We start from the raw sequence: 20,101 nt of genomic DNA, 5'->3' as shown, positions 1-20,101 counted from the left end.
CACAGACTGTAGGATAAGGTTGGCCATACAGATATCAATGTTTCCGATTCATTTCCATCCAATTCAAACACTTCAATTGAGTCTGCCAGTCATCTATTGCCCCTACATATTCAAACAATTCCCTTTCAGTTGTTCTTGAGTGGTTTATCAATTAAAAGTTGACGATGTCTGTGCATACTGGAAGGGCAGGACAAATGAGAGAATGATGGTTACATAGCGTAGAACTTCACTGAGCAGTGAAAAGCTTTGTGGTCTGTGTATGTATGTTTAACACTCATTGATAAATCATGATGGTTTGTAAATCTCTGTGTGGCTGAGAAAAAGTAGAGGCAACAGATAAACAAGTTCAGTAGTTTAAGGTTTGTCTGTATGGGAGCTGAATAGCAATGAAAAACTGCCAGATGCCTACAACCTTTAAAAGGTAGACTTTAACTTTTCAATATAAAATAAGACTAAAGTATTATCCTGTTTAGAATTAGAATTTACGTTTTTATCATATCAGTTTATTTTTCACTTCAGGTTTGGTTTTTGAGGCATATAATCTATATGGGCTTGTTACCAACTGTCCCTCAAAGGGGCTCATAATCTAATCCCTACCATAGTCATATGTCTGTGTATGTATCTTGCAGTGTATGCATCATAGTCCAATTTAGAGGCAAGCCAATTAACTGATCTGTTTGTTTTGGGATGTGGGAGGAAACTGGAATCCCCAGAGAAAGCCCACACAAACACAGGGGAAACATACAAACATACAAAATAGTGCCCTGGCTGGGAATTAGACCAGGGAACCAGTTGTACAAGGTGAGAGTGCTATCCACTACTCCGCCGTGCTGCCCAATCATTTACTCACCACCTTGATCCGCTTGAAATGAAATCAATGTACAGTAATTAGTTTGATCTAACACCACTTCCTTACTTGTACCACTTCACTGCAATACAAAGTAATGGAGCCTAAAATTTGTATTGCTTCTGCCATATTGTAAGGTCAGCCTGTACCAGATGTGTGCCATTCATCAGCTAAGTGGCAGCATGATCCACTATCCCAGAAAATTGGGCATTGATAATATTGTCTGATTGTAATGATCGCTGCTGCAGCAGCTATTACTGGAAGTAGTAGTGCTGCAGCTCAGGCAGTTCTGATCTATTTCCATGCAAGTTGCATAGCTTTGTCTGTCTTTCCCTGCTGTCAGCTTGTGACTGATTATCATTCACCTGTGTGGGAATCTGCATGTCTGCTCCCATTGGATGACCTCAGTATAAAGATCTGCTTCCTGCAGGGTTTCCTTGGGTTTTCATAGCTTCAGCTTAAGCCTGCCTTGCTGTCGCTTTAGCCCCCGATCGTGTTTCTTGTTATAAAGATACTTTGCTGGTCTTTGCATCATATATTGGTTCATTGCCAATATATATGCATACCAGCACGTTTATTATTTTCCTTGTATTTGTGTTACGTTAATACATCAGTGTCGCTGATGTATACGTACACGAACTGTTTATATCCTGTGTGCAGTTAGTCAGCTTCCAGCACGTTTTGGTAGGTTGCGCGTACCGTGACCACCCGTGCTGAGGTAGTTACCCTGCTCCTGGTTCTGCTTGTGGATTGCGTTCATCTCTGCGAAGAGATAACGAATCCTTCTGAATCCTGTTCTGTTACTGTTTGTGGATTGCGTTCATCTCTGCGAAGAGATAACGAATCCTTCTGAATCCTGTTCTGTTACCGTTTGTGAATTGCGTTCATCTCTGCGAAGAGATAGCGAATCCTTCTGAGTCCTGTTCCCTGTATTGCTCCAGTCTAAGTCAGTGTTCCAGCTTATGTCATATATCGGTTCATTGCCGATATATACATATGTTAGTCAGACGTTACAAATAGTTTCATTGATAGCTGTAATTGTAATGCGCTAGGAAAACATACTTATTGTATATTTATCTGTGTTACGTTCATCTATCTTAATCCTGCTATTTTCTGACTATCCTGTCCTGTCTTTGTGAGGCACGCCATCGCCGCATCGCATTGGCTGCCTCATTCCAGTCTGTCTGGTTTTGGACGCTTGCTGTCGCTAAGTAGCCGCTAGCTAGCAAGCGTTCATTCTGTCTACCTGTCCTGATCTCCTCAGTTCTGGTTTATGCGCTCAGCGCTACTTTGCGCTGAGACGTTATAACGAAAGCATTGTTTGTGGCTGTCAGATCTGCACCGGCTCTGTGCGCCACAATCTCCTATTGGAGTCAGTCCTCCCCTCCACTATACTAGGGATAGCCTGTTTCCTGGTGCTAGTGTGTGTTCCTCCTCCACGCCAACTCATGCGTTGCATGCTGACTGTGGAGAATACACCACCAAGCCTTACACTGATGCAGAAATACAACAGACTAAACAGATTATATGTCAAAAATGGACTCATGCGATGCAGCCCATAGAAGATCATTGCAGAGAATTTCTTTTAGGTACTATTTCAGTTGTAAAATGCTTAAAAGTTAGAGTATGAAAATGATCTCCTAGGAGGTAACTAAGGTGAAAAAGTGAATTGCATATGGGCCCTGGGCCATATGCATTTCACTTTTTCACCTGAGTTTTCTCCTAGGACATACTTTCTCAATGTCTTTATAAAATAGAAGGCACCCATTTTCCATCACCAGCTGGGACACCCATCCACTGCAGGCCACAGAGGAGGTACAGGTTGCCACCCATGATTGTCTCACTGGGCTTTTGCCCATGTTATGTCTATATCCTATTGTTTTTTAGTAAGTGTTTTAATACTTTGCGTGTTCGAGGAATAAATAACGTTAATGCACTATGGAGCGCTCCTTTTTGTTTGATTTTCATTTCCATAGTCATTCCTTCAGCCAGGACTAAGGAGCTGCTAGTGGTTGCAACATATACCCAGTTACGCCTGGTGAGATTAGCGCAAGATTGCACATCATTTCTTTCTTGTCAGATATACAATGTACCTGTGCCACATTTAATTGTGGCACAGCTACACTGCTAATGTCCATTTTTCTGTACAGTCAGGAGCATAACTACAAATCATGGGCTCCCCCAGCAAAACTTTGATGGTGCCCCTTTAATGTTCACAACTCTTCCCTTGCCTCCCCCTGGTGACCCTCACATCTTGGGGGCCCATTTTACAAGGATCATAAAACCAGAGTGGCCATTAGAATCGGCACACCCATAGCAAGTGTAGCCAGAAAAACGCCTGATCTGGAGTATCAGAGAAAGGGAAGGTTAGAAGTTGGGATCCCACACACCTCTAGGCCCCCCTGCAGTCGCAGTGGCTGCTCTTCCCTAGTTACACTCCTGCAGGTGATGCACCCACTCTAAAATACTAATAAACATTATTGGAATCCATGGTACCTATGTCATTGTCACCCATATGCCACCCGCTATCTAGATTTTATTAAGTTGAAGGTTACACATGGGAGTCTGGCCTTGTGCCTTTAAAACTACTGAAATGATGTTCTCGCAGCTCACAATGCTCACCCATCATCAGTAGTGAAAGGTATCCCAATGGGCGAATTCCTGTGCATGGTGGCAGATTTAAAAAAAAAAGGCAAATAGAGGTTATAGCAAGAAATCATTATGAAAAGCATTTAATAGCGCTAAAAATAGTAACAGACATATTCAATTTTCAGTCAATCATTACGATAGTTTGTCTGCGGCTTAATTACTAAATATTGTCACTGGCATCAAGAGATTTATCACATTTTATGTTAACACTGGCATCTCTTTAGGGATAATAATGAGACTGCCAAAATTGCCCGCCATATTCATTTGTCATTGAGTGATACCAATAGGGGACGATGTGCATGAAAGCTTTTACACCCGTTCCATCAAAAACGACCCCTGTATTTCTAATGGGACGGCCTCTATTGCAAAAGCTTTCACAAAAGTGTGTCGCTAACCTTATCTTATAACTCTGAAAAAATACTTAGAATCATTATGCAAATTGCAAAACATCTGCTGTTGTTTACTTATTAATGTGCAGCTGTTGCTGTTTTTATGTTGGTATAACCAAGCGTCAGTTATCTGCTTGCCAACGGGAACATATTTATACAATCAAACAGCATAATGTTAAATCACCAGGTGACATTTTAATGTAACACGTAAAATGCAATTGTGCTATCATTGATTTTTTTTGTGCTGGATAGCAATCCCTCTGGGTCATTTTTGTATGTTAATTTCCTTTAATTTTGCTCTTTTCTATGTCTATATATCATTGTGCATTTCTATGCTTCCTCTTTGCTTATTCAACATAACACTGCTGTCTGTATCACTTTCTATTTATACAATGGACAGAGTCCTGAGAGCATCATATGTTCCCAGAAAATGCGGAAAAATGCAGAAAATGGCATGTGAAATTTGTGATCGCTGCCTCCTTGACTTTTTCTATATCATACATGATCGTGCATTTAATACCATACATCAGTTCTGTTCAGGTATCTATAAAATATACATATATGTTTTCATTACAGATGGCCAATGAGATTCTATATGCAAATTGAATGCATTATTGACCATCTCTAGTTCACGTGGTCTTCCCATTATGGCCGTTATTATACAGCATTTGAAAATATTATGATATCCAGGGGCTTCAATTGAGGTGTGTAAAGTTTACTCTATTAATTCAATGTACCAGTTTGATGTTGAGGTTTTAAGATGCAATCCAGGCAACACCTCTTTTTCTAAATTGTTTTTAAATTCATTATTACTCATGTATTATTTGCTCTATTAGAAAAATCAGTGTCAATCTAGTATATGACTCAGCTTCACCATCACCAGATCCTGAAGAAGCAAGCTTTTATTCATGAAACGTACATCAGGCCAAGAGTGATGGCATTGTTGAGTTTTTCATATATGTTGTAACTACTATTTATTTTATGATCAGACAACTATCTATGCTTTATATGTACGGCGGTATCAGGATCTCCTTATAGGGTGTATTTCTCAAACAGTGTTTTTTTTTCCTAAATGCTGTGAGAAGGTTTATCTTTTATGATGTTGCAGAAAGCCAAATAATAGGTTACTATCATTGTGAATTCCTAACCAAGCACACCATGTTGTGCTATATATTATTTTATAGTACTCAGTAATTATGGGTTGAACAGCTTATTTTTTTATTATGGACGTAAAGATTTATGATTTAATATTTACTATTTTTACACATACATTTACAATTATGCAAAATTCATGACATTTGCAGGTACTTAGTTATTAAAGAGGAACTTTAACAAAAAGGAGAATAAAAGAAATCAATACATTGCAAAGTGAGAAGTAAACAAAAAACAGAGATCAATATATGATTGATATTCGCCATATAATTTGTCCATGTTGTTTGATCCACAATCAGCCTGCACGTCATCTTTACTACTGGCAGACAAGAAAAAAACTAGACGCCACCAAGTGCCATTATCTATAACCACACTCACTAACATTACAATAGGCTAAAAGGTTGGATTTTTTTACAGCTGGGTTTTCTTTTGCACAGAGGGAGATACTGGTTGATTGGCAATTGGAAACAGCCATTATTTCCCACAATGCAACACTGTTCACAGACAGGCAAATGTCAGGACCTAGGTCCTGACATTATACTGTGGGAGTGGTTTCACCACAATATCAGCCACAGACCCCCCTGATGATCTATTTGAGAAAAGGTAAAGATTTCTCATAGGAAAAGGGGTATCAACTACTGATTGGGATGAAGTTCAATCCTTGTTTACCCATTAGTTTTCCATTTTGTGTTAGCATGACTCTGAGAACCCCCTGCTTTACTCTGAGAACCTTCACCTCTCCAGTGCAAAAACAAACCACCTCCACAACGATATCCCTTGTGCAGGGACACCTCCCCCCCGTGAACCCCCATAAGTGGATTAGAGTGTGGAGTGGTTGTGGATGGTGACGTTTGGACTGAAATTTTTACATTTTAGAATATTGATCGCGGTCAACTTGTATTGACTTTATGTGGCATTGGTTACAGGCGATGTTGATCTGCGCACCATGTACTCTCTGTTTATTTTATCTATTAGCGCATATCTGTTTTACTTTTTTCAAATGCGCATCCAACCAGTGGCGTAGCTAAGATGCTGTGGGCTCCAGTGCAAGTTTTACATTGGGGCCCCCCAAGCACTCTGTACATAACAATTGATACGGCACACCAAAACCAATCAAGGACAATCACAGAGTGAGGTGCAAGGAGGGGATGAGAAACAGATGATTACCACTTTTCAAAGCATCTATGGTGGTGGTGGAGGATAGTGTTGGTGGTGGCTGGATAGTGCACTGGTTAAGGGCTCTGCCTCTGAGACAGGAGACCTGGGTTCGAATCTCGGCTCTGCCTGTTCAGTAAGCCAGCGCTATTCAGTAGAAGACCTTGGGCAAGTCTCGCTAACACTGCTACTGCCTATAGAGCACGTCCAAGTGGCTGCAGCTCTGGCGTTTTGAGAAAAGCGCAATATAAATGTTCTGTGTCTTTCTGCATGGTAGTGATTATTACCAGCGACTAATAAAGAGCTAAAACTGTAGGTGAGGATGGACCCTTTGTGGCTCCTCTGGCCCAAGGGCCCAAGGGCCGACGCAACCTCTGCATCCCCTATTGCTATGCCACTGCAACCAAACCCAGGTGAGAGCTATTGCTCATTCTCTGCATAAATACAATGATAAAAATTGAAAAATAAAGTGCTTTCTTACCCATATAAAATGTAGCATTTATTGAATACTAACGTCAGCAAAAACCAATCATAGAACACACATTATTCAATGTTGTCGGTGTTCATATACAGACACTCACAATCTGTATACACCGCTTGCTACCATAACAACAAATGCCTATTTTGGGGATTTCCTTGCTTCGGGGCTGCAATTTTACTTCACTTCAGTACATTTTAAAGGTTTTCACATAGGCAGTTCTTGCTGTAGTTTTAGGCAAAACATCCATGTCCGCCATAACAGAGTTCAATAGGTTACTAGGTAACACGGGTCCGTGCTTATTGTGCATCACTTACTAGCTAACTGACAGAATCTCTCCGCTTTGGAGAGGATGTTCCAGTTTAAAAGGAGGAAGTGTAAGGAGATGGAACGCAGCATGGAGTGCATTGGAAGAGAGGCGACGGCTTAGGTGAGTTAACCCCCACATACACAGCCTGTGACCCCACACAAACACATTCCAAGATGATTTTGCCTTTAGTGATATGATTCTCGTTCATCCCTAATGAAGATTCCCTTAAATGATATGGAAGTAGGAAGTTAAAGTTTCCACTTCCTGTGTCAAATTCACTTTAAGCAAATTCACTGCAGTTTTGCTCGTCCTCCATACCCAGGACTCTAATGCTGCAAGGCAAGCGTGCTAAGCCACTGTGTGTAGCTATTTCAACTAATAAATATTTTTGGTTTACATCCAATGCTTCCTGGTTGCTTTAGCACAGGTCTCTTCTTCCTCTCATTCAGTAAACATTGGGTACAATTTAGAAAGTCCATGAGTGTAGCTCTCTCAATGAGCTGCATGAAAAGTATTTGTAATCAGGGTCATTCCCAAGGTAACAAGGACTCAGCAGCCATGTGAGACACAGCGTCTCCTCTTACAAGAGGGAAAAAGTAAACAGGCTGGACAAGAGAAGGGAGAGAGGGAAACGCATACAAACATATACACAAAAGCACCGTTCCCTCCACACACGGAGCAATAAGGATTCTTCAACTATTTGCTGCAAACCAAAGAAAGAAGAAGGAATCGATATTCAGGAAAGAGAAACTGAACACTGAAGTAAGTTTGGCAAAGAACACATGAATAGAAGGCCTAGGGAGCTTTAAGAAGTGCCAGCAAGAACCTCACAGGAAACAGAGACCACAAAAAGCACATTTGGACTCTACTTTTTAAGGTGCTCAAACATTTTAGGAAGCTTAGTAAATCCAATATCACTGGAGGCTTAATCGAGCCACAATATTACCAGATCCAAAGAGGTGAAGATAAAAATTTGGATGAAAATACAGAAAGAAATAAAAACAGTTACAGAACTACAAATGAAGTGTACAGTCGCGTAAAGGTAAGCATTGAGCTCTTTACGATAAATATTAATACTTTAGTCAGACCACAGAAGTTGTTTAGTATGGTAGGCGCTTTTGTCCTCAGTGATCTCTTACGTTACAATACATTTTGGGAGAGAAGTTGGGTCTAAGTGGATAAAAGAAGATCAGATGCAGTGTGTAAGGCTTATGGTCCGGTATGGTCCAGTGATTTTAGCAGCATTTTGGGATCACCAACGATTGCTGGCGATTACAAAAGCGCTATACTAATGAAAGTCAATGGAGGCAAACCCACAGCAGCAATTGCAATCAGGGAAGTCCCAATCGTGGGTCCCTGAAGCATTCTGAGAGTGACTGTATTCCCCATAGTGTGTCACAGCTGTTCAGCGTTCCCCATAGTGTGTCTCAGCTTTTCAGTGTTCCCCATAGTGTGTCTCAGCTTTTCAGCGTTCCCCAAAGTGTGTCACAGCTGTTCAGCGTTTCCCATAGTGTGCCTTAGTTTTTCAGTGTTCCCCATAGTGTGTCTCAGCTTTTCAGTGCTCCCCATAGTGTGTCTCAGCCTTTTTAGCATCATAGGAGGGCCTGGTGTATGGGGCCTGAGTGTGTCTGGGGCCCGGCAAACAGGTGCGTATGCACTTCAGACAACGCGTTTCACGGTTTTGAACTGCTTCCTCAGGTCAAATAGGGTGCTCTCTAGCAAATCTTTAGCACCCTATTTGATCTGAGGAAGCGATTTAAACCATGAAACGCATTGTCTGAAGTGCTGATCGTTAATTAATAAACACTTTATTCTTTTATTCATTGGATGTCTCCTTTTTAAGGTAGGCAAAAAATCATCTCTCTATTGCAATCTATAATGAGTATCTTTAAGTAACCAATACGTCCAAGGGTGCCTCCTATCCCCCTAGTTTTCTAAACTCACCCCACATAGTGGGGTTCTTCAACTTCACTTGGTGAAGTGAAGTTTTTCTTCCAAGGAGCCGCGACCATCACCCAAAGACCAAGTGGGGACGGGATTTCCCCACATGCCCAGACAAGTGGTTGCTTCTTTGAGCAACCTGCACTTGTGAGTTTATTTACTCTTATTTTTGCCTGTTGCCCTTTGATAATACACCAGATCGGGCTCCCGGTGTCCCTGTGCTACTTTTTCTAGTTCTACATTTTCTTGATTTTAGGGCTTAGGGTGGGGACCACAAAATCGAGGCACCGATGGTGCTTTCCATAAAGGAATTCTGCCTCCCAGCCTTTGAACAAGTGGGCAACATTTCAGAGGCAAAATATTTGGGTACAAGATAAGCCACACCGTGGACCACTATTACACAATTAGCTTCTTCCATCTGAAGATGTATGCGTTAAAGCTGATGTGCACCTGATGAGACTTATTTGAATATGCCTAAATACTACTTTATTCATTTTAAATGAGGGATGCTGGGATTTGTTATGCTCAAATTAAGCTACGCATTGAAAGGCTTGTTTGTCAAGACAACATAAGTAAAAGTGAATCAGTTACACCAATAGTAACCAGTCAGCTTCCTTGTCTCAGCAAATACTACATAGACACCAAGAATGTTTGTTACCCAGTATGACTGTTCATTAGCATTCAGGGTGACAGTCTACCAAGGGCATGGTTGTTTTGGGTAGTGGGCCACTTGGAGGGAGAATACCTCTTCTATGCATGTGTAGCGAGACAGACTGGATCGCTAATGAATGTAACAGGGCCTCTTAGTGGATACCGCCTCCAGTGGCACCCTGCCTCCTAGAATCATGCAGACACCAGTATCAATGAAACATATTTATTCCCCACAGACCAACGTGATCTAATGGGGTGAAGTAAGCAATAGAAAATATAGCACTAATCAAACACTTGTTAACTCAGCAAGATCATAACAGTAACAGTAATACGCTTCACACATTCAAAGTGCATAGAAAGTGTATGTCCAAGGTAGCCACCTCCTGCGCCCCTCCAGTGTCACTCTAAACAAGTGTACACTAGACTGGCACAGAACGCACCGCAGCAAAGGGACAAGCTTAATAAACTGCAATCAACACACGGTAGTAACCTCTTGCGCCCCTCCAGTGTCACTTTAAAGGAGTGCACACTACACTGGCGAAAGACGCACAACCATAGCAAAGAAACAAACTTAAGACAATGCAATCAGTAGCACAATCTTATTTAACTCCCGACTGGCCAGTGGGCTATAGTGCAGTTCTGCACTCGGGGTACCCCTTTAAGGAACGTTATGTGCACAGTTGGGCGCCTTGTGAAGAAGGTGCAGCAGCAAGAAGACTCCTGATGCACTCAGCAACAACAGCATAGATGCCAGTGATGTGAGAGGGGACAGGTTAACCAGGCTACAGTTCAGAATGGCAGGCTATGGCAAACAGTCCTGACATACACTGTCCACAGTTTGTTGTAAGAGGAGTGGTATGACTCCCAAACCTCTCAGCAAGGTTAATGCCCCTCTATCACTGCAAAGATGGTTCCTACCATGAGGTGCAGGGCCAGTCCCTGATAATGGTCACTCAGCAGGTGCAGAACTCACAGGCAGAAGTTTTGAGGAGACTGAGATTCTTTGTAATCCAGCTAAAATGGTTCCTTCTGAAGTCCACACGGCTTGTACAATCCAGACTCCACCAACCTCACAGGTTCACACAGTTCTGGTCTGGCAGCTGTATCCTTTCACCAAGATCCAGCAGCAAGATTCAGCTCAGGGTGCAGCAATCTGTGTCACAGGATCCCTTCTTCACACTCAGAAAATAAATGGAAGCCAGTCTGATGGATTTAGGCCTGAAGATCCAGTCTCAGTCACTCCAGACCTCACTCCCAGGCTCTAGGCACACCAGCCACACCTCAGCTCCCAGCAGCCTCTGCTCACTCCAGCCTCTCTTCCAGAATTCTCTGCAGTCTTAAAGGAACTATGCCCTCTAAAGGCAGCAGTACATAACATAACAATAACAGCACATTATATGGTGTTACATTCTCCCCCCACTTGAAAAGCTTGGGTCCTCCCAAGTACGGAAAGTTACACAACTTTTCTTTAATTCACAGACATAGACATACCTAAATGGTCTGGATATACTGACCATAACTAAATGGAACCCACCAACTAGCACTAGGTACTTTGGCTCCACAGGGATACAGGGTGCCACCTGAAAGACCTGAGTTCATGGTTTTGGGAACATGGGCGTTGATCTCTCGGTGTGAAGCACATACTCTCTCTTCACTGCAGTTCCCCAAAGAATCATAAGTTAATCTTTTAGGAGCTCTAATTTGTCGAGGCTCCCCTTTCTCCAATGGACTTTCTTGGACATTTTCTTCCTGAACTTCTTGTTCTATTATTGTATGACTTTCTGGTTCTTTATCCTTCAAAATATCCACTGGTAGCAATTCTTCCTCAACTTTGTCTGAAAGAAGAGTACCATCTGTATCACTTTCAGTCACCAGGTCTTCTAGATTGCCTGAAGCATTTTGTTCCAGACTACTCGATGGGACAAACTCGGGCGCTTCTATTCTGAGTTGGCTCTCCTCAGCATCTTTCTCCACTACATCTGGACTAGTCTGTGGCACACTCACATCTTCGGGCCTCAAATCTAAGCCATTCTCAAGAGGACCCCAAACAAATCTTCCTACTGGGGGTGCGTCCCATCCCCACTCTTCATCATCTTCTTCAGTGTTGTGGTCACACTTAGGTGATGCTGCCATGCTCCCCTTCTGTGTGGCTAACCGCTGTGACCTCCTCAACTGACGACCTTGATCATGCTCAGCTGCCACAGGATCAGGCATTCTCACTGCTTGTCCCAGTGGTAACAGGTTATTGCGGTGCCATGACTTCACAGGCCCACTTTGTCCTTCTGGCCGAATCCGATATACAGGAATACCTGGCAGTTGAGAACACACCTCATACACCTGCGAACTCCAGCGATCAGCAAGCTTGTGTTTTCCAGGGATCCCCAGATTTCTTAACAACACACGATCACCTGGCTTTAAATCATGAATCCGGATTCTTTGGTCGTACCTGGCCTTATTCTGCTGTCCCCGCCTTTCTGCAGCCTCTTGAGCTTTTTCATAAGCAGTCTTCAGGCTCTTTTGGAGACGCTCCACATACCCCTTGTAAGAGACTGTTGTTGTATCATCACAAGAAGTCCCAAAAACAGTGTCAATTGGCAACCGGGCCTCCCGCCCAAACATCAGAAAGTATGGAGAAAATCCAGTGGCATCATTCTCAGTACTATTGTAGGCATGGACAACAGCAGCAATATGTTTGCTCCATTGAGCCTTCTTCTCACTGGGTAAGGTCCCCAACATATTTAACAATGTTCTGTTGAATCTCTCTGGTTGTGGATCTCCCTGAGGATGATAAGGTGTAGTTCTGGTCTTCTTTACACCCAACAAACTCAGCAACTCACGTATCAACTTGCTTTCAAAATCTCGACCCTGATCTGAGTGAATGCGTTGCGGGAGGCCATAATGTATGAAGTATCTCTCCACCAGTACCTTTGCTACTGTCATAGCCTTCTGGTCCCTAGTAGGGAAGGCCTGGGCATACCTGGTATAATGGTCGGTGACCACCAAGACATTGGCAAACCCACCCTCATCAGGCTCGATACATAAGAAGTCAATGCACACTAAGTCCATTGGTCCTTGGCTTTGTAGATGTCCCAATGGTGCAGCTCGCACTGGCTGTGTCTTCCGTTGTACGCACCTGGAGCAAGACCGGCAGTAATTCTCCACATCCTGTCTCATACCCGGCCAGTAAAAGCGATCCTGCAACAACTTCAGGGTGCGATCAACACCCAAATGCCCATGATCATCATGAAGGGAGGAACAGACCATGTCCCTGTACTTTTCAGGTAGCAGTAACTGCCATTTCTCTGTGTTCTCAGCAGCTGGTGCTAACCGGTACACCAAACCATTCTTCATTTTCAGATGACTCCACTCTCTAAGCAATAATCCAACCAGTGGATGGTTGATATCTTTTAGGTGGTTTTGGTTATTCTCATGTAGAGCCTTTTTGACACCCCGGCACAGTGTATCTTCAGCTTGATCGTGATGCAGATCTGACAAACTCAGTGCAGGTAATGAAGTGCTTTTCAATGTCACCATATTGCAGTACCTCTGAGGAATTGCTTCATGTGATAGTCCTAGCTTTTCAGCAGCACAGATTGTCCGAATCTCGCATTGTAGACCTTGGCACATGGCTCTCACACCTGGGGCTGGAACCTCTAGCCACTCATCTTCAGGCTGCAACACATCATGAGGTCTTCTAGAAAGCCCATCTGCATCCTGATTTGCCATGCCTGGACGGTACTTGAGACTGAATCTGTAATTAGCAAGGGCCGCCAACCATCGATGTCCTGTAGCATCTAATTTAGCTGTGGTCAGCACATAAGTGAGAGGGTTGTTATCAGTCTGTACTTCAAACTCGGCTCCATATAGATACTCATGAAGCTTGTCTACCACAGTCCACTTCAGTGCCAGGAACTCAAGCTTGTGTGCTGGGTAATTCCGCTCTGTTGGTGACAGACTCCTGCTCACAAAGGCTATCGGCTTCAGTCTACTCTCCTGCTCCTGGTACAAAACACCCCCTAGCCCATCTCTGCTGGCATCAATGTGTAAGACATACGGCTTCTGAGGGTCTGCATAAGCTAAAACAGGTGTGCTGGTTAGACAACTTTTAAGCTTCTCAAAGGCAGAGTCACACTCCTCTGTCCATTGCTCAATGACAGACTCTTTTCCTGCACGTTGCAGAACGTTATTCTTCTGATCTTGTTTAGACCCTGGAGCCTGCACCTTTTCTTTCACTTGGAGCAAATCATTGAGGGGTCTTGCGATCTGTGCAAAGCCTTTGACAAACCTTCGATAGTAAGAACAGAAACCCAAGTATGAACGGAGCTCAGAAACTGTTTTAGGTTTTGGCCAAGTTGTTAGTGCTTCAACCTTTGAAGGATCCGTTGCTACACCATCAGCCGACACTACATGTCCCAGGTACGTTACAGATGGAAGGCAGAATTGGCACTTTTCCAGCGACAACTTTAACCCTTCCTTCTTCAACCGGTCCAGCACCTTGATTAGCCGAGTCTCATGCTCTTCCAGGTCTCTTCCAAACACAATGACATCATCCAAATACACAAGCACCTCCAGCAGGTTCATATCTCCCATTGTATTTTCCATTAACCTCTGAAAGGTGGCTGGAGCACCCATGAGTCCCGGGGGCATCCTATTGAATTCGAAGAATCCTAAAGGACAAATGAAGGCAGTTCGCTCCTTGTCTTCAGGATGCATTGGAATCTGATGATATCCACTTTTAAGATCCAGCACACTAAACCACTTAGCTCCAGCCAAGCATTGCAATACATCTTCCACTCGTGGTGTGGTATACTGATCTGGAATAGTACGTCGATTCAAAGTTCTATAGTCTACACACATTCGAATAGTACCATTCTTCTTCCGCACCACTACAATTGGTGAAGCATAGGGACTTCGAGACTCTCTAATGATTCCAGTTCTTTTGAGTTCTTCCAGCTGTTTCCGTAAATCTTCAATGTCTCCAAGGGCTAGCCGCCTTGACCTTTCCCGGAATGGCCGGTCATCTTGAAGGCGAATACGGTGATGTGTACTTTTTGCACATCCGACATCATATTCGTGTTGTGCAAAGATTTCACTTTGTCCTCGCAGAATGTTGAGCAATCGTTGTCTCCACTCTGAAGGCAAAAGGGAGTTTTGAGAAACTGAGATCTCCAATTTGTTCTCCAGCTCTTCTGCCTCTCCCCCCACTTGAAAAGGGGTCGTCACTCGGCTTGCTACAAACACCGTTCCCAGTTTTGCCCGAGGTCTTAACATGACTGGTTGTGGTAAGGTGTTTCTGATTCCTACAAGCACTCTGCCATTCTTGCGTTGCAAATCCTCTGCGGGGATAGTCTCAGGGATAATTTCCACCCCTAGCGGCAATCCAGATCCTTCCTCCCCTTCGATCAACAGCAACGGGACTGACTCCTTCCATGTCGTTCTCACTTCAGCTTTCAGACATACCACTTGTCCAGGCATCAACTGACAGTCTTCTCGCTGAGATAACCATACACTTCCAACCCCATGGGCTGGGGCCTCCCGCTCCACCAACAGTTGTTCCCATGCGGCTTGAAGCAAAGGGTGCAATGGACTAGGTGGCTGCCCATAACGGTCCATGATGGGCTCCAATACTCGTCTAACCAGGTGATTATTAGTTCCAAGGATCACTGAGTACCGTGAGGACCCTGGCGGTCGGGGGCAGACTACTGCAAGTGTATCCAGGACTTCTTGAGTTCCTGCCACTTTATATCCTAGCTGAATCTGAAGGTTCACATATCCATCATATGGTAGCTGTTTCTCACTGATTCCCCAGATCTCCAGCTTATCCAGTGCCTGTAAAGGACAATGAGCTAAATGCTTCTCATAAAAGTCTCTATACAACAATGTCACTTGTGCGCCTGTGTCCAGTAATGCATGAGTGAATACACCTTCTATCTGTACTGGCACCACTGGTGATGGTCCCAAAAGATCTTTAGGGAATGTGGTGGCTCCTGCTTCAGAAGCAGATTTGGCCAAAGCTTTCGGCCTCTTCTCTCGTTTCCTCATTTGTTGGCATTGGGTACGTGTAAAGCCTGATGTGGGTGCAGCTCCCAATGACTCTTTTTGCTCAGTCACTTTCTTACGGGCAAAGTCTTTGGAGATTTTGTTACCAAAGTGGTTTTCCACAAGCTGGTTGGTCTTCCTCTTCCTGCTGTTGAAATCTGATTGCCAGCTACACTCCTGCTGGATGTGACCCAACTCACCACCACGATAACCAGTCTTTTTTTGTGGTCCTCCCCTTGACGGGACTATTGCTTCTGTCTGGTACTTGGATACATCAGAAGAGGACCTTCCTGTCTTCTGTGATGTCAGAGCCTGCAGGACTCGCAACTGTGTCTTCTGCATTTCGCATTGTGTCTGTACTACTTGGGTCAACACCTTCCACAGACTGGTTAATGATGCATCCTCCGGAAAGTTGTTTTGAGACACTGGTTCTGCCTCCACTGTACGGACTTGAGAAATCTTCATGGGCCTTGCACTAGTATACCCAGACTTTAGATCTTGTAATGCTTCCTCTTCTCGAATTTTCTTAATCAGTTGAGGATAGCTTGGCACCTCCACTTGATCCCCCAAGTGTAACTTGAACACCACTGGGTCAAGAGCTTGTGATCCCTCTTGGATTTGACGGATTCGGGCCCGATCCACCTGCTTTGGGTCTATTCCTTTACTTAAAACTAACTGATGCAGGAGGCGGTCTAGTCGCCTTACATAACTTGACAGCTTTTCTCCAACCCTCTGGTAGGTGTGTTCAAATTGGTACAGTAAATCAGCGGGCTTATCAATCTTCCCAAACACACTATGCAATGCATCAAGATAATCCTGTGCAGTGCAATCAGATTGTCTCATCTTCAAATTTCGGACAGTGTCAGCTGCTGGACCTTTCAAGCTTTCTATAATCCTCTGCTTCTTGCTTATTTCAGGAACATCCCATTCTTCCAGTACCTGAGTGGCTTGGTCCATCCATGCCTCAAAATCTTCTTCACCAGGGGGAGTGGGTACTTTACCAGAGAACAACCGTAACTTTCTGTACCCCCAGCTTGCTAGCGAATAGTCAGGAGATCTACACTTTGTCAGTAGGTTTCTTAATGCTTCAAGGACTTCTGGTCCAATACAGTTCTTCTCTTGATCAATGGCAGGCTCAGATAATGGCCCCATAACTTCAGCTTCCACTTCTGCTGCACCTTTTGGAATGGTCACTTGAACTAACTGACCGCCTGGAGTTGTGAGGGTCATAGGCATCTTGTCATGGGGGACATGGGTCTTCCACTCCAGCAGGGCAAATTGAGTTGGTCCACTTGGGTCTGTTGTACTATCTAACAGGAACCCCCGACCAGATATTGGTAGTCTTTCAGCCACTTTCCTAATCTGTGCATCAGTCCAGTCATGCCCTGGCAACTCTAGGACTAAACAGTGTCCCACGGCAGCTTGGTGGTTCTCACACCATCTTCCTGCAGCTCTTGACTCCATACTGTGTCTGATTTCAAGGGATAAGGGGCGTAGACGTCACCGGGCGGAACCAAAGAGAGCCCCACGTTGGGCGCCAAATGTAGCGAGACAGACTGGATCGCTAATGAATGTAACAGGGCCTCTTAGTGGATACCGCCTCCAGTGGCACCCTGCCTCCTAGAATCATGCAGACACCAGTATCAATGAAACATATTTATTCCCCACAGACCAACGTGATCTAATGGGGTGAAGTAAGCAATAGAAAATATAGCACTAATCAAACACTTGTTAACTCAGCAAGATCATAACAGTAACAGTAATACGCTTCACACATTCAAAGTGCATAGAAAGTGTATGTCCAAGGTAGCCACCTCCTGCGCACCTCCAGTGTCACTCTAAACAAGTGTACACTAGACTGGCACAGAACGCACCGCAGCAAAGGGACAAGCTTAATAAACTGCAATCAACACACGGTAGTAACCTCTTGCGCCCCTCCAGTGTCACTTTAAAGGAGTGCACACTACACTGGCGAAAGACGCACAACCATAGCAAAGAAACAAACTTAAGACAATGCAATCAGTAGCACAATCTTATTTAACTCCCGACTGGCCAGTGGGCTATAGTGCAGTTCTGCACTCGGGGTACCCCTTTAAGGAACGTTATGTGCACAGTTGGGCGCCTTGTGAAGAAGGTGCAGCAGCAAGAAGACTCCTGATGCACTCAGCAACAACAGCATAGATGCCAGTGATGTGAGAGGGGACAGGTTAACCAGGCTACAGTTCAGAATGGCAGGCTATGGCAAACAGTCCTGACATACACTGTCCACAGTTTGTTGTAAGAGGAGTGGTATGACTCCCAAACCTCTCAGCAAGGTTAATGCCCCTCTATCACTGCAAAGATGGTTCCTACCATGAGGTGCAGGGCCAGTCCCTGATAATGGTCACTCAGCAGGTGCAGAACTCACAGGCAGAAGTTTTGAGGAGACTGAGATTCTTTGTAATCCAGCTAAAATGGTTCCTTCTGAAGTCCACACGGCTTGTACAATCCAGACTCCACCAACCTCACAGGTTCACACAGTTCTGGTCTGGCAGCTGTATCCTTTCACCAAGATCCAGCAGCAAGATTCAGCTCAGGGTGCAGCAATCTGTGTCACAGGATCCCTTCTTCACACTCAGAAAATAAATGGAAGCCAGTCTGATGGATTTAGGCCTGAAGATCCAGTCTCAGTCACTCCAGACCTCACTCCCAGGCTCTAGGCACACCAGCCACACCTCAGCTCCCAGCAGCCTCTGCTCACTCCAGCCTCTCTTCCAGAATTCTCTGCAGTCTTAAAGGAACTATGCCCTCTAAAGGCAGCAGTACATAACATAACAATAACAGCACATTATATGGTGTTACACATGTAATGTCTATTTCTGTAAACTTGCACCCCTTCTGATTGATTTGCTCTGACAGCCTATCAGAAACTGGCATAAAGCAAATCTCACCCCACAGAGGAATGGATGTTTTAATGAGCACTAAGCAGCAGAGCAGAAAATGAGGTCAATCCGCCCACATAATCAGGGGCTGGCCTCAGTAGATGGATAGTTTTTTCAAAAAGTAAGTTTTGTATCTTCTAAAAAAAAACAAAAAAAAACACAAAGGAATGTCAGCAACCAAGGACTGTATATAGTGGTTATCAACAGCCCCTGACTGCATAGCTCATGAAGATTCACAGGGTGACTTCTACCAATGCTGCAGATTGGTCAGCGACTACTACACTGCAGTGAGGTGTGAAGCACACATGGCTACCTTATACTACTACCTGTGCGGTCAAGGCGTAGCTACCTAATACTACTATCTGGGGTAGCATTGGCTACCTAATACTGTGGGCCTCACATAGCTACCTAATATCTGGGAGGCACTTAGGCTACCTAATACTGCCATCTGGGGGTGCATGGCTACTTTATTATTCTTGGATTTGGTGCACATGGCTACCTACTAATTTACTTTATTTTTATTGTGTGGAAGGAGACACAATAGAAGTGGGCACTAACATATAATAAGAAATCCTATTTATTTATTTCCAACTTAGATACTGAAGAGCCTGCAGGCCAGCTTTCTTCATCTGTCATGTTCTGATACAGCAGGAGCCAGGAGTCTTCATGTATGTCAATTTAACGGCACCTTTTAATGCTTCTTCCTCCACACAATGTGAATTTGCTTGTTTTTGTGGCATAAATTGGGCCTACTTCTAATGCTTCTTCCTCCACACAATGTGAATTTGCTTGTTTTTGTGGCATAAGCATAGCATTTAGAGTTCACCAATTAAACCCCTAGCTTGTTAGATTTTTATATGGGGGTACATGGCTACTTAGTTTTTTTTGTATATGGGGGCAGATGGTTGTTAAATTGTTGGATTTGAGGCTATATGGTTAGTTAGTTATTGTATCTTGGGGAAACCTGGCTACTTAAGCCAGGTTTTTCGCATATACAATAATTATTTTTTCCTGGAGCACCTGGCTCCTTATTTTTTTTATTTGGAGGCACATGGCTACTAAATTATTTTATCTGGAGGCACATGGCTATTTAATTCTTGTATATGGCGGCTCTTGTCTACTTAATTATTTTATCTAGGGTTACATGACAATTTAATTATTTTACTGAGGACACATGGCTACATATTTTTTTTTTATTTGGAGATATTTGTTTATTTAGTTCTTGTGTAACGATTGTGGAATCGTCTCCGTGGTCAGCGCACCAGACGTGCGCTGACACGGCGGATTTCCTCCACAAGCGTATAAATTTGCAGGAACCCAGCAGTAGGTGCAATGCACCTGCAGAGGGAAATTCCTGTCGGCAGGTGGAGCTGTGGAGTGCAGAGGAACAGCTCCTCTGCTCTACCACACACGCCAGACAGGAATTGTACGAAGGGAAGAACTGTAATCGCAAGAGAAGCGATTGAGAGTGAGCACAGAGACAGATTGTGTGTGTGTGCATAAAACTAGTCGCCAACCCGCGACTGTGCACACACCACAGCAGATACGAAGCAGGAACGCGATCGCGAG

General features: G+C 43.9%; 1 protein-coding gene across 4 annotated transcripts in view; it reads left to right on the top strand.

Moving 5' to 3' along the window:
- USP2 (ubiquitin specific peptidase 2) overlaps window positions 1-20,101 on the top strand; it is a 292,102-nt gene that overhangs the window by 175,612 nt on the left and 96,389 nt on the right. Inside the window, exons 1-2 of one of the 4 annotated variants that reach the window (XM_068240977.1) lie at window positions 4,053-4,072; window positions 4,462-4,589. The exons of 1 other annotated variant lie outside the window; for it this stretch is intronic. The gene's annotated coding sequence lies outside the window, so the exon portion shown is untranslated. Of the gene's footprint in view, window positions 1-4,037; window positions 4,073-4,461; window positions 4,590-7,603; window positions 8,023-20,101 lie in introns of those variants that run through there. 2 more of the 4 variants (XM_068240978.1, XM_068240976.1) reach the window with 2 other exon arrangements.

The sequence above is a fragment of the Hyperolius riggenbachi genome, chromosome 6, assembly GCF_040937935.1.
Source record: "Hyperolius riggenbachi isolate aHypRig1 chromosome 6, aHypRig1.pri, whole genome shotgun sequence".
In the NCBI taxonomy this organism is placed as follows: Eukaryota; Metazoa; Chordata; class Amphibia; order Anura; family Hyperoliidae; genus Hyperolius; species Hyperolius riggenbachi.
The sequence above is the reverse complement of the archived record's forward strand: the minus strand, read 5'-3'. Positions and strand labels throughout refer to the sequence as shown.